The sequence below is a fragment of the Anas platyrhynchos genome, chromosome 3 (genome assembly GCF_047663525.1).
Source record: "Anas platyrhynchos isolate ZD024472 breed Pekin duck chromosome 3, IASCAAS_PekinDuck_T2T, whole genome shotgun sequence".
In the NCBI taxonomy this organism is placed as follows: domain Eukaryota; kingdom Metazoa; phylum Chordata; class Aves; order Anseriformes; family Anatidae; genus Anas; species Anas platyrhynchos.
The window spans coordinates 91,594,989-91,611,226 of NC_092589.1; positions in this window are offsets into that span (position 1 = coordinate 91,594,989).

Sequence of the window (16,238 nt, forward strand, 5' to 3'; positions counted from 1 at the left end):
TGTCTGTCAGAAAGTTTCATGCAAACTACACTAGAACTATCAAATGTTTTTGTACCTTAGACATTTCAGAGATCCAGATAATGCCAACATTATATGATTAAGCCCTGTACATATTATGCAGTACAATTTTGAGTCATTTTAAAATTCTATTTTTTTTTTATTTGACAAAAAATTCTGATTTTTATTTTGTTTTTATATAGATTTTCTTGCACATTTATGTAGTTAGTTAAGAGAGTTTTGATCATTAGAAACAGATTAGTTTCCATATCTAAAACTTAATTTATAAAGAAATACCTAAAAATGCCTAAGCTAAGTAACATGACTTCATGATTTTTTAATATATATATATATATTTTTTAAACAAATTAATTAATTTACGGTTTCCTACAAGTCACTAATAAAACACAGCATCCGAACTCTAGGCATAGAAATTCATTTCAAGAAAAAAATAATAATACAACAAAACAACCAAAACAGCCTATTTGTATTCTGCTATTAAACTTTGTGAGTTGTAAGAGTTGCTAGATAATTTATTGTGGAGTGACAGAAACTGGAAGAGGCAATAAACAGAATAAATGATTCATTTGTAATTTTATGATAAAGGAGCTACATTTCAGCTGCTCTTCTCTACTGAGCTGATACTGGCTTAATGTATTATCAATACTGAATGCTGAGATATGGAGATCAGTCATCTGAAAAAGAATGTATCTATTGTGATCAATGGGAATGTCACTGATTATTGTAAACAGAGGATGCATTATGATTAGTAGTGGCCCATTCAGGATGAGAAATGTTGTGGTGCTCAGCTGTACCTCAACATCAGGAGGAAGATTAGTTTAATAGAAAATTATTAATCATTCCACTTTAACTCCCCCAATACTAAAGTAATTTAAAGTGAACAAAATCTATAACATATTTGCTACATAAATGATAATAAAATCTTGGAACCCTTATGTAACCAAAATTTTTACATAACATTCAAACTAAAAATATATATACACACATACATACAGTTACAGCATTGCACAGTAATACATATTTTTAATTTGATCATTTACTTCTGAGTTTAGTCTATTTTTAAACAAAGAAAAAAATAAAATAAAATAAACGTGGCTAAGTAGCTAAGTAGCTAAACAAGTAGCTAAGAAAAAGCAAGTCTTCCAATAGCTTCTGTTAAGAATCCAATGACACAGAGGATGGCTGACAAAGTGATCTTCCCTCCTGCGCACCCCATGTTCCATAAGTAATATTACACAGTTGTTCAGTCAAACAGTCTACCCAAATTAAACATAATCAAAGCTTGGTAAGGATACAATTGTCTGTTTTAGGAATGTATAGAAATAGACTGTCTGCCAGTATTAAAAAGTAGATTGCTCAGTTCTTCTAATCCAGAACCACAGAGATTCTAAAATTAATCATCCTGAAAGCCAAATGAATCCCTTGGTTGATTGTTTCCATGTTGAAGATCCTTGATTTGATTCATGTCAGATTTTCATTTAATGGTTTGAAGAGAGAGACTCATCAGACAATGGACATCATTCATTGCTCTGACAAATTTAATTCCTGAAATAAATGAATGGCTTTTACATTGAACCTTGAAACACCTGGCTGTATTTGACTTTGTATTGCCCTCCTGATGTTTAACAATCTAATCTTTCTCTCTTTCTTATATGGCTCATATTTTATAACAAAAATAAGATGACTGATATTACATGGAACACTTGTTTATTTTTAATTCTTTTTGCTATCTTGTTTTAGTTGCTCCAGAATTGATTGGCTGTTCCAGAAGTGATTTATTTTGTATTTATTAATAAAGCACTAGAATTCAACAAAAGTATCATAAACTACTGCTAGTACTACTACTATTACTGCTACTACTACTACTAATGATAATAATAATAATAAGTATATTGTCTCTCCTTTCAGGAGTGTTTTTGTTATGTAAAATTCTCAATTACACTTGCACTTTTTATGGAATGCTCAGCTATTGTGTAGCAATTCTTTGTTGCTAGCAATTTCCTAACTGCTAAAAAAGGGACATCCAACAAGTGAACCAGGCACTCAATTTAGACTATCTCAATTATTTGAACTTTTTTAGCAGGTAGGCTGTGTAGGCTGATAGTTGTCTTCTGGTTTTGATAATATTTATTTAAAACCTGTTAGTCTCCACCTTTCCTGGTAGTCTATTGTCTTTTTCTGTTTCTCCCCATAATGAACTTCGCCAACGTACAGAAAGCCTGTAAAAATCCAGACTTAAAATTGTTCTGCTAGTCTGTCTCACTTTCTGTTCTCTTTGACTGATTCCTATTCAAATACTATGGCTTGTCTAAACATCCTATCCAAACTGGTGAACCAGGCTAATCTTGCTTAGGGCTTTGATCTCATTTTTGAAGTATTTTCTTGGTAACACTTCTGATTCTATGGATGTAAGAAATGTTACTGAATTTTTTATTTATTTTTTTAACCAAGTTCATATTTTTCATTCTATATTTAAACCATGTACATCAAGGGTTTTATTATCTTGTCTTTTGACCAGTTTCAGCAGCAAAAATATTAAAACCCTGTATTTCTGATCTTTTTTTTTTCTTTTCAGTTTTGACCATATATTTAATTGATTAATATTAATTTTCTTCTTATTTCAGATGTACTAGAAATACTAAATGAAATGGTTGAATTTTGTATTGTTTAGACAAGCTGTCTGGCCATACATAATAGGTGTACGGGAAAATATACAGATTCTTCACATAGATCTGCATAAAACCTTATTTCAACAAAGTGACTAACTCTATATAGTGTAAAAGATGCAATGATACTTCAAGTCACTTATCATCCCCAAAATCAGGAAAGATCTGAATCTATTCTGTCTAATCTTAGATACCTTGAAATTACTATAATGTTTCCTTCTGTCGTGGAGAGAAAGAAATTAGGAAGTTTTCTATAACTAAAAACTTTTTGATTTGATTTTTTTTTCCTCATAGTACAACTTCACATTTAGGAACTACATATTGCCTATGGTGTTCATTATAGGATATAGATTTAGAATTTTAGATGTATTTTCTTCTTAAATTCCTACTTTAGATCATATTGAGGAACTTCATTCTGGAGTTCACTTTAACACAGTGCCTAAAAGAATGAAGACTGTGCTATATAATTCTGTATAATACATTTTTATTTAAAGTAATTACTCTAAGATAATAAATTATTTACAATATAAATAAACATTAATCAATTTCTAGTGCCAAAGAAAACATAATACAGTTTTGAACTAATTCATTCAAAAGAGAGGTGGGAGGACATTATTTCTTTCTGTGTGCTGGATATTCTCAACTTTTGTGCTGAAGTAAACATAAACTGAATAAAACCAATGATATAACAAATGATAAAGCAATCAACTGTTACAAATTACGGTATTTGTGATATACATTGAACCACATGTATCAGTACAGGCTGGGGGATGACCTGCTAGAAAGGAGCTCTGAGAAAGACCTGTGAGGTCCTGGTGGATGACAGGTTGACCATGAGCCAGCAGTGTGCCCTTGTGGCCAAGAGGGCCAATGGGATCCTGGCGTGCATTAAAAGGAGTGTGGCCAGCAGGTCAAGGGAGGTGATCCTCCCCCTCTACTCTGCCCTGGTCAGGCCTCACCTGGAGTACTGTGTCCAGTTCTGGGCTCCCCAGTACAAAAAAAGACAGGGATCTCCTGGAAAGAGTCCCGTGGAGGGCCACAAAGATGATACAGGGCCTGGAGCATCTTCCCTATGAAGAAAGGCTGAGAGACCTGGGTCTGTTCATCCTGGAGAAAAGAAGACTGAGAGAGGATTTCATCAATGTGTATAAATATCAGAGGTGTGGGAGACAGAGGGATTTGGACAACCACTTTTCAGTGGTTTGCGGGCCAAGACAAGAAGTAATGGTCACAAGATAGAGCTCAGGAAGTTCTGCACCAACATGCAAAAGGACTTCTTCACAGTGAGGGTGACGGAGCACTGGAACAAGCTGTCCAGAGAGGTCGTGGAGTCTTCTTCTCTGGAGATATTTAAGGCCTGTCTGGATGCCTACCTGGTCAGCCTGCTCTAAGGAACCTTCTTTAGCAGAGGGGTTGGACCCAATGATATTTTGAGATCCTTTCTAACCCCTTCAATTCTGTGATTAACTCTTGCTAGCAGTCGATTCAACTAAAACAAATGTCATACAACAGGATGAATCCTGTTATAAACTTTTCATTTTGAGTGGGTTTGCTTTGAATTTGACTTCATTTGAGAGAATTCAATGATAAAATATAACAGCATTTGTCTTCTATACAAAAGAAATATGGCAGTTACATTAGCATTTTGTATTAGGCATTTCCATATAATAATGAATTTAAGGCATCGATATCATAAATATCCATTATTTAAATATTACATTAAAGCACATATTTTAATTAATCACAGAATCACAGAATGTGGGGTTGGAAGGGACCTCTGAAGACCACCTAGTCCAACCACCCTGCCAAGCAGGATCACCAAGAGCACATTGCTCAGGATGGCATCCAGGCAGGTTTTGAGAAAGGGACTCCACAACCTCTCTGGGCAACCTGTTCCAGTGTTCTGTCACCCTCACAGTAAAGAAGTGCCCTCTCATATTGAGCTAGAACCTCCTGTGTTTTAGTCTGTGCCTGTTGCTTCTTATCCTTTCTTAAGCACAACTGAAAAGAGACCAGCTCCATCCTCTCAACACCCTACTCTCAGATATTTATATATGTTAATGAGGTTTCTCCTCAGTCTTCTCTTTTCCAGCCTAAACAGGCCCAGTTCTCTCAGCCTGTCCTCTCAGTCTGTGAACAGGTGAACAGGTGCTCCACTCCTCTAATCATCTTAGTAGCACTCCTCTGAACATGCTTCATGAGTAATGTTGTGGTTTTTGTGTGTGTGTGTTTGTTTGTTTGTTTTGTGTGTGTTTGTTTTTGTTTTTCTGTGGATTATTGTACACGGATATGTGAAAGTCACTGTTCTGGCATATTGCAGCTTTACATTGTTTAAGTGGATAATCTTGCTGTCAGTATATACTGCCCAAATCAGTATAGCAACAAGTAACAAGGAATCAATAATAAAAAAAAAAAAATGTATTAAGCATTCTTATCTTCATATATTGCTATATATATCAGTGATATGGCTAGTGGCTTTTTTATGGTCTTATTTTATGGCTATATATATAATATATATATAATATATATAATATAAATAATATATAATATATATTATATTATATTAATATATAATATATTATATATATTATATATATATATATATTTAGTGTGGATTATAGCTATACCTCAGCAAAACATTTGTGTAATATTACCTTTCTAAGCACTACATTTATCCATGTTCTTAATACTCTTAAAAATGTGAATTTCAGATCTCTCTTGATTCTTTCCAACTGAACTATGATATAATTCCTCTTGAAATTCCAAGATGAAGATGGAAATAAAAAGGATACACTTCTATTATCCCCAAAGGAAAACCTCTGATAAGGACTTTTGCTACATCCTTTGTATCATATAGTTTCATATTTAAAAAAATATTTTGTTATTAAGAAAAAAATTAAAATAAAAAAATCCATAGTTCACAATCCATCGTACAGCTTCCATTTTCTACCTTCTTTAAGAGTCAACTGAAAGGTGTTATTCTTAAACAATATGGAAGTATATGTATGATCAATTGTAACTTAACTTCTCTTAGCAATCAAAAGAGAATAAATGATTTTAAAATAGATCTATCTCTTCAGGTCTCTAGAGAAACAATGGAAAAAATATGTAGGAGCCCATATTCAAACAGCTTTTAAAAATTATTTTTGCTGGTTGCTTTTTTTCAGGCTTTTCTTAGTGGTGTTCTGTGGGTCCATTTCAGCACTAACATATACACATACAAAAAAAAAAAAAGTCTGAAAACCAACAGTATAGTAAATTATAAAACATATGGCAACGGTGATTGAAAAATCATGACTATATTCTCTCAGTGCAATGGGCAGTGAACTTTCATTTCATACATCATTTATAACTTTCTTCAGTGACTCCACAAAGTTAGTACAAATCTTTTACACAAAGAAAATCATACGTATACCTTTGTTCTGACTCTTAAAAACTCCCATTTATTTTTTGATTTGAGAATTTTAATTAAAATTCCCAGCCTCTCTCTCTCTGTTATAAATATTTTTCAGGATTAGTCATTGTCATAAAAAACACTTAAAAATATGTGTATATTCAGTTTTCAGGAAGCTGAGCAAAATCTACTTTTCCATTGTTTGAGTTTAATGCCAGATATTGACATGCCATTTTCCATGGTGAAAAAAGAGAGAGAGAAGACAATGATTTAAAATATTTTTTTGTTTGTTTTGTAGACACATGTAAAAATAAACTAACCCTTCCGATTTTAAGACCCACTAGTCTTGCCACCTACACAGAAATCTAAGAAATCATTTTATCTCCAAAAAGCCTTGAATCTTTTCACAAATTCATTTATTCTTCTTTTAGTTGTGCTTGCTTTAAGTTTCTGTTCTAGGTTTTTAAGTTCTCTCCTGACTGAAACCTTGCTTACCATGCTGGCTTACAATGTCTCTCTCTATTCCAGCCTTAACAACATTAGTTACAGGCTTTTCCAACCCCTCATTCGTCCTTTCTTGTTTCTATACTTTTGTTGGATATTTTCCCATCTATTATCTAGTAAACTACTTCACTCTTGATGTTGCAATCCCACCCTAAGATTAGTTTGCGAGCACATATGCCACCTGATTATCCTGTAGAGGCTTAGATTGTCACTTGGATATATACTACCAGATACAGAGTGCAAGCTGAAGCATTTTCATAGCAGAGCAGTGAATTGTTAGCATAATTGCCAGTATCATTTTCGTTCCATGCAGTTAACAGTCTCTCATACAATGCAACATAGTTGGGGGGTTGGCATCATCCCTCGTGTCTTTTTCACAGTTGTGATAGTAGTACCATAGAAACAAGACTGGAAGAGACCTGCTGGAGAGAAGGGGAGTCTGCTCCAAAGCAGGATTAATTTTACTTGAAAAGAACCAAACAAATGTTTTTTCTAATATATTTCTAAAAATCTTTAGCTATCATAATTCCACAAACTACCTAATTACCTCCCTTTGAAGCTTATCTATCTCCCAATCAGGAGGACTTCCTTTATGGACGGTCTTAATCTTCCTTGCTGCAAAATTGCTCTAGTATTTCTTGTCTTGTTCATAGTGTAAAAAAGTAATTATTTATCCACTTATTTGCACAATCTTTCACATATCTGAACACTGTTATTGTGTACTACTGAAATCTTTCTTGTTTTGTGTCAAATAATACTAGCTCTTCCAAAATTTCTTGTAGAACACATTTTCTAGTACATAGTTATCTGCTTTTACATGCTTTTTGAAGTGTGGTGCCCAGATGTGGACAGAGGAAAAAGGAAGAACTACATTGAAAATATGTTTCTATTAGTCTAATAAAGAAAACCAGAGCTTATTCCATGTCCCTAAGGCAAACCAAGTAACAGTTTAGATATCCACACTATTTAGTTCCCTAAGGCAACAGGGTGACAAAGAGTGACTACTGGGATTTGTCCCTGGCCCATGATACCTCTCAAACTATACCTGGGAGACAGCTAGTTGTACAAACTCATTGAGTTTCAGAGATGAGGACTGTGACTTAATCAGTTGACAGACCTTGTCACAGAATCACAGAGTTGTAGGGATTGGAATGGACTTCAAGAAATCGTCAGCTCCAAACCCCCTGCCAAAGCAGGTTCCCTGGATTAGGTTGCTCAAGTAGGCGTCCAGATGTGCCCTGAATATCTCCAGAGAGGGAGACTCAACAACCTCCGTGAGCAGCCTGTTCCAGTGTTCCACCACTCTTACCGTGAAGAAGTTTTTTTGCATGTTGGTGCAGAACTTTCTGTGATCCATTTTGTGGCCATCGCCTCTTGTTCTGCCCCCACAAACCACTGAAAAGTGGTCGGCCAAATCCCTCCATCTCACACACAAGATATTTGTAAACACTGTTAAGATCCCCCCTCAGTCTTCTTTTCTCCAGGCTGAACAGACCCAGGTCTCTCTGTCTTTCCTCATAGGCAAGATGCTATAGGCCCTCTATCATCTTTGTGACCCTCCTTATGTCCCACAACTACACAATACCATACTGTAACACTGGTTTGCCTCAAGCCAGATACGTGTACAGATAAGTGTAGGAGGGGAAGCACACTAACAGTTTATACATTCATAAAAGGTTGTAGAAAAACAAAGAAACAAACCAAAAACAACAACAACAAAAATGTTCTTCATGTCCATAATAGGAAAGAAAAGTGAAAAATAGGGTTTGATTGCAGAAAATAAAATAAAAATAAATAAAAAAAGTAAACTTTAGATATTAGATGAACATCTCTGAAAAGAATGTTGGTGAAGCACCAGAGCAGATTCTCTGGAGAGGCTTGAGAGTCCTTATTACTCAGGGTCTTTAAGAACAAACTACACAAACAATGGTTAAGGATTACAAAGAATAATCTTCTCAGTGGGACAGGGATAGAACAGACCTCTTGGCCTCACCTGAGGCCATGCCCACCTTATTCTTTGAAAAAAAAAAATATATATTTTGTGATCCACTGCAACTTTTCAATCACATTCTGCAGTAAAATCCAATCCAGCCCACCATTTACCATTTTGAATAGATACACAGATGAGTATTCCTACTTACAATAAAACATTTTTTTACTTCCCTCTTCTGCAGGCCATTCCACCAATTTATCAACTACATTATGTATTATAATTATGTTTTCTAGACTTCTTTAGTAATTCATCTAGCTCAGTGATTTATCACAGATATAAGTACTCTTTTAATTCATGTTTCAAGTCATATTTTTGTGGTATTCGATCCAAGTACATGATTACTATTGGTTCCAACACCTTACATAACCTCTCAGTCAGCACATCTGTTGAGAGTTACTCAGCATAAGCTGAGCTGCGCTGGGAACTAGTGACTGCTGCCTCCCCTGCTTTAGCTTCAGTTCTGAGAATGGTTCTGCTGGAGAGGGGGTGACAATGTCCAGCCACTTTCTGACAGAAAATATCCTTTTGTGTGCATGGTGCTGGGGGGATTAGGGGACCACCTCCAGTCTGCATCTGGCAGCTTGGAAGAAGAAAGTGGTTTGTGACAGAGAAACTGCAAAAGTGCACCAAGAGCCTAAACCTGAGGAGAAATAAGACTCGCACTTCTTTCAGTTAAGACCTGCAGTTGCTGACATGTCACCCATCCTTGGGAAGAGCTGAAGCACCAGCTTTCGGGGCCACAGGGACACTGGAAAGATCACCATTATACCAGTGGAAAGGCTGGTGTGATGGAAATATTAGGAATACTTTTTTCTTAAGAACAATTTTAAATGCATTAGTGATGAGACTTTTGCTTATAACTTGACAATGAGCATTACAACATGTCTTAGAATAATTTTATGTGGTAAATATCTTCCTCAGATCATAAATATTTAAATTAAATCATGCAGAAATAACACTTCAAAACTGGTAATCTTTTTCTGGTTCACTTCCAGTACTAAACTGTAAAGCTCTGTTATTTTTTACAGGCTGTTCTTCATGTTGTTGATATATAAGTGGCAAATACAAAAAATAAAAAATATAGACATTCCTGGATGATATGATCAATGCCCACTGCCTTATTCATTATGGAGTCATGAACTCTCAAAATCTGTGACCACCATTGACTTTTCCAACAGGAAATTATATCTTCATGGCAATTTAATCTAGTGAAATGCCTACTGTAAACTGATTATTTCACTCCTTCTATGTATGTGTTTAAACCTTGATGGAGGTCAGATGCTTGGTTACAGTCTGGACTGATAAACTACTGAGTAGAAATCATATGGTAAGACAAAAATATTTTCTTACTAAATTATTGCAATATCTGTCCCGGGTTTAGTTATATGTTACATGTTGCTTAAGTGAACATGTTGTCTGTCCATATGCATTGTTTAAGTGTATACACATCCTCATATACACGTACAAAGACATCTAACTCTCTTTTAAGGAAACATGGATGTGTGCTGTGCATGTCTAGAAGAGCCTATATAATAAACACCAGTGCATAAATATTTCATCAAAGACTATTTGTCTCAACAACATTTGATACTCCTGTCCAGATATCATAGAATCATGGAGTAACTTAAGTTATAAGAGCCTTTAGAAGTCACCTAGTACAGTCCCATGCTCAAATTAAATTTAAAATTATTCCATTTTGCTCAGGGTCTGCTGAGGGTTCAAACATCTCCAGGAAAAGAACTCTTACCACTTCTCTGTGAAAACTGTTTAACTGCTTGCCCATATCCACACTGAAGATTTTTATTTTTTCCTAAAATTTTATTGGAATTTCCTTCAACTTTAACTTCTGTCCACTGCCTTTCATTCTCTTGTTGTCCGTCTTTAAGAAAAGTTACTTTAAGAAAATACTTATCCCCTAATCTCCCTCTTCTTCAAGATAAACAAATTCAGTTTTCTCAGCCTCTCATACTACTAGTTCTAGTTCCTTGATTATCTTGTCAGTCTTCCTTGAGGTTTATACAAGTCTGCCAATATCTTTCTTGTACTACAGAGCCCCAGACTGGACACAGAACTTCAGATTTTGTCTCATACATTCCAGACAGCAGTGAGGAATCCCTTCCCTCAAACTGCTGTCTACACTTTTATTAATACAGCCCCATAAGCAGTTTTTATTCACCCCTGCACAGATGAACTACTGGTTTATGTTCAGCTAAGAAACTGGGTCCTTTCCTGCAAACTCATTTTTTCTCTGTTTAGTGCCTAGCATTTCCTGTAGCATTACCTTATTCTATTCCAGGTGTAAGATTTCTCGTTTACTTTTCTTGAACTTCATGGTGTTTCTTTCTGCTAACTTGTCCAGATTGCTGAGACTCATTTAAATATTTTCTTCCTCATAGTGACTGCTTTTTATGATCAAATAAATTACTTTGCTCCCTTTATAGGAAATAACACACACACACACACATATACATATACAACTACAGACCAAACATAGTAAATACAAAACTGTACCCCATTTAAGATTCTAATTACAAATTCCATTAAATATTTTCTAATGATACTTGGCTAAAAATGGAGACACCCTGTTGATGCATTACACAATAGAGAGAAATAAGCTTATGAGTATATAGCAAAATTGTATTCAAATTATGCTTTTTCTTTTTTTTTTTTTTAATCATGAAATTATATCTAACAAGTCAGTTTGCAGAAAGTTTTGATTGATAGTGACTATTGATTTATTCAGAAATTTTCAAGTCATAAACTACCAAACTCTGATATCTCTGACACTTGAAGTAACAAAACAAACAAACAAACATAAAAGGTCTTACAGGTCTTTAACACTGTAAGACCCTAGAATATTTGGTAGTTTTCTTTCTTTCTCTCATTCTGATGCTCTTATTTTTTATCCTTCCCTTCTTAAGACTATAGTTAAAAAACTATCCATAATTTTATCCATATCCAGTTAAAAATCTGGATGGTGACTTTGCAAAAACTTTTAAACTATGAATAGAACTTGTATTTTTCATAGAATATATGCCTGATTCCAAAACATATTTATTTTTCTTCTGTTATTCATTCTCTGATGAATGAGCCTGATATTTTTCTCAATTAAATGGTTAAAAAACATTACCAAATTCAAAACTGAAACACATTTCAGTTTACATTGAAAACTGAAACACATTTCAGTTTACATTGAAAACTGTTTTTTAACAGGAAGTCAAAATATTTTGTGTTAATGGATGAACAGATGGTATTTTTTAACACTTCCTTCCATGTCTCTTTTGTTCTGAAACATTAATAGAAACTGTAAGTATGTGCTTATAGGTGTGGCTGTGTATATAGGAATTGTATACATACTTTGACATGCCAATGCTACTAATTACATTTACCATCAAGAAGGATGACTAAGAAATACAGTGCTCATATATATTGTACCTTCCATAATTTTCACTCCCATTAATATATAAAAAGCCTACAGACACTTATGTCTGACTTAATTTACTACTGTGCAAAATCTACTTACTAATTACATCCAACTAGAGCTCATACTGTTTTTACAGTTACAACCTCTGGCCCAGACTTGTAAGAGATACTTAGTTGCCTAAATAAGCAGATAAGTGCGTGGTATGATTTTCAGGATCTCCTTGCTTTGATTTATAGACCAGTAAGGCATTAGGCATAATGAAGATGCCACTGGGAGACAGTCTGCATTTCTAGGTAGCTAACTACCTTATGAATTCAAGTTCTTATTTGCCATTCTGCATATATTTCTCACTGGTGTTTTATGACATTTATTTATTTTAGTCTAGTTTAGTTATTATTCTCCTTCCCTTCCCCCCAAAAAAATAATAATAATAAAAAAAAAAATCCATTTTCATTCACCAGAAACTTATAAGGTTCATGCATAAAACGGAGGACAAAGACGGAGCCCTGCAGTCACAACTGCATATTTGTTCAGCAACACCAAGGTAGTTTAAGTACTTGCTTAACATTAAAACATCACATTCAGATCTCCTCACTGCTTGTTTCATATACGTAGCATGCCAGTCAAAGCATCCCAAGAAATCATTACTTTTCTCTTGCTATTGTAGCAGGAATTTCTTTCAGTCCCCTTTGTATCTGAAGTTATAACTTATAAAGAAGGGCTTGAACCCTCATTATCAATATCTCTAGCAAGCACTACAAGCTGACTAAACTACAGAGTCAGTCCATCTGAGATGGCCTTGTCCAATTAAAATTTAATAATACAATGCAAGGTGAAACTGTTCCAAAAGACAAGACTAAAAGGGAAAAGAAAAAAACTCTTACCAGCATGTGCATTATGGAAGGATCTATTGCTGAAGTCCCTGATGAAATGTACATCTATTGTTAAGTAAAAGAGGGATACCTACTGACCAGAACAGTATCTTAGAAATAAAGATTACATTTTATCTGGGTGAGACAAACACATTTTTTTTCTAAATATTTATTTATTCCTAGAACACTGAATGTCTTACCAAAAGTAATCAGCTATTTTCAGTGGAAATCTTTATAGGTATGCAGGAATGTTGTTGTTTAAGCCTGGTGGGCAGCTAAGCACCATACAGCTGCTTGCTCACTCCCCACATAGTGAGATGAGGGTGAGAATCAGAAAGTGAAAACACTTCTAGGTTCAGATAAAGACAGTTTACTAGATAAAGTAAATCAGTGCATGCAAGCAAAACAAAACAAGGATTTAATTTGCTACATTGGCAGGCAAATGTTTGGCAACTTCCAGGAAAACAGTGTTCATCATGCATAATAGCTCATTGGGAAGACAATTGCCATCATTCCAAATGTCCATCTCCTCCTTCTTTACCTCAGCTTTTTTACTCTTCTTTACCTCAGCTTTTATTGCTGATAAGAACTTGACTTTCTTCAGAGAGAAAAATGAGACCATCTTTTTAATCTCATATGTGATGATGGTATGGCTAAGCCCTCTGTTGTGGATTGACCTTAGTTTCCTCAACAGAACAGGGGAAGAAAAAAAGGTGAAAAACCCATGGGTCAAGATAGACTGCCTTCTCTCTCTCACAACTGCAATACAGCATTTTTACCCTTTCCTTAATCCTCTTTCCCTGAGGTGCCAACATTCTGGCTGCTGGGCCATTCATGCTCTGCGACAGAGCTGCTGGAGCCAGCTGGAACCAGCTGGGGCTGTCATGGGGCAGCCTCTGTGAGGAGAGGCCATTGCTGCCCCAGCATTACATAGACACCAAGTACAATTTACCTTTCTTTTCCTTAAAACTAATAATCTGAACCAGACAAACCTTGGATCAGGAAAACACATCTGTTCCTCTCCTCCCCAGTTCTCTGTTTTTAAGTAAGGTATGGTAGATATTATTGGCTATAAAAATGAAGTGTTTTGTATTCAGATGTGGCTTGAAGATGTATTGGCCTGAAGACTTCAAAAAGAAGATAAACACTGATAAAGTAAAAATACATCTAACAGCTTTTTTCTTTCCCAGTTAGTAAAAAAAGTAGAGTTAAGAGTTAGTAAAGAGGTTCCTTGCAGTGAAAGTAAGAAAATATTTATTAAAAGGTACGTGTAAAGTAAAGTAGGAATAGGATTATATTTGAGAATCAATTGTAAATATTTATACTAACATCTCCATAATCCAGTTTGTGAACTAGAAATTCTTTCAAGCATTTTTAATGGGATTTAATATAAATGAATATATATATATATATATAAATTTAATATAAATGGCATTATATAGTTCTAAAAGGAGGGAAGACTAGAAAAGGGAAGACTAGAAAAGGGTAATGGATGGTTTAGTGTGTTTTCTGCTCTTTTACTTACACCATTTACAATTTTTATGTGCTGAAATGTACAAATAAGTAGTCATGACCTGACCTTTCTAATATAGAGATCTACATGATGGGTGGCTGTGTTCCCTAATCACATTCAGAATTTTATTAAGATTTAAAATTGCTGTTTGTGTGTTGTTGTTTTTTTTGTTTTCCTAAGCTATGTTTATAATAAATCAGCCCCAAAACCTTGTTCATGTTATGGTTAAATAAAAAAATGAATGAATCTGTGCTCTATGATATCACAATACACTTCCACAGAGCAGCAACTAGTAGTTATCTCTGTATGTAATTCAAAATGTAAAACACTATCATGAATTTAATATGCTTTGTTTTTAAAAAGCTGAATTGATGAGACTCATCTGTGTCTCCAGGATTGGTTTCTCACTGGTGAATAGCCCAGAGTTTATCCTAGAAGTTAACATCTTAGACTCTCAACCATCCTCAGTCTGAAGTGACAAGTTTCCTTCCACACCCAAATCAGAAAGAAATGCTTTCATGAATATATTTTGTACCATTTCTACTGAAATTGTGAAGCCTGAAAGCAGAAACTCATGAAAAGAAGGTGGAGGACAGTCTATTTTTAACCTCAAAGGTAAACATTTGTTCCCTTCGCACCCCCCCCCCCCCACACACACACACTTTTTTTTTTTTTTCCAAACAACTTTGGTAGTGTTTTTGTGGAAAGTGTAACAATATAGGTTTTCCCTTATGATATTTACAGGGAAGTGGTGGAGTCACCATCCCTGAGGGTGTTTAAGGAAAAGTTGGACTTGGCGCTAAAATACATGGTTTAGTGGGGGACATTAGTAGTAGAATCATAGAATCATAGAATATGAGTTGGAAGGGACCCACAAGGACCATTGAGTCCTGGCACCACACAGGTCTACCCAAAACTTCAGACCATATGACTAAGATTACAGTCCAAATGCTTCTTAAACTCTGACAGGCTTCGTGCCGTGACTATGTCCCTGGGGATCCTGTTCCAGTGTGCGAAAACCCTCTTAGTGAAGAACCTCTTCCTGATATCCAACCTAAACCTAAATGTTTAAGAAAAAGTAGTTTGCTAAGATGTTGCTTCTTGTCAATGCACTCTGAGCTACATAACTCTTCTTAAGCAAGCACAGATTTCAGGCATCAGAAAACTGATAAACCCTGTAACATGTAGATGTGGTTTGGGATCTAGAGTTAAGGGTATATTTATATAGCATAATTCAACACCGTATAGATGTATCTGAGCTAACTTGAGCTCATAAGAATAAGTACAGTACTGCCATGGTAACATTTCCCCGGTACCAGAAATAACTAGGATATGTCTGCAGAGAACGACTGTGCATCATAAGCATGAGAGAATGTAGCCTAATCTAAATGGAGAAACTTATGGCTTAGTGGAGAAACTCTAGCCTTCTCCTTTTTTCCCCCATGCCTGTTGGGGAGAAAAGATTATTCTGAGGGCAGCTAATGGGAGGCAGAGAGCGAAAAGTGGGTACAGAAGACAAAAATATATTAGATCTTAGGTATTTCCTGAAGATGCATTGCATGACCATTTATTCCTGAAAGGAGTTTTCATCTTCTAAAGAATTCCTACACCTCCTTATTTATTCAAGAGATATCATGATAGAATAATAAATTTAGTCATGTTGATTGGTACTATAAATACCAAGCTCATATACTGAAATGTCTGGGTACCAGAGATTGGACTGCAGACATATCTGGAATGTGGACAATCTTAAAAACTTTTCTGATTTTGCAAATATATGTTAGTTTCTTTTATCTGCTTCATTACTTGTCCTTTCAAAGGTTTCAGATTACAGTTTGAATCTAAAGTATAGAT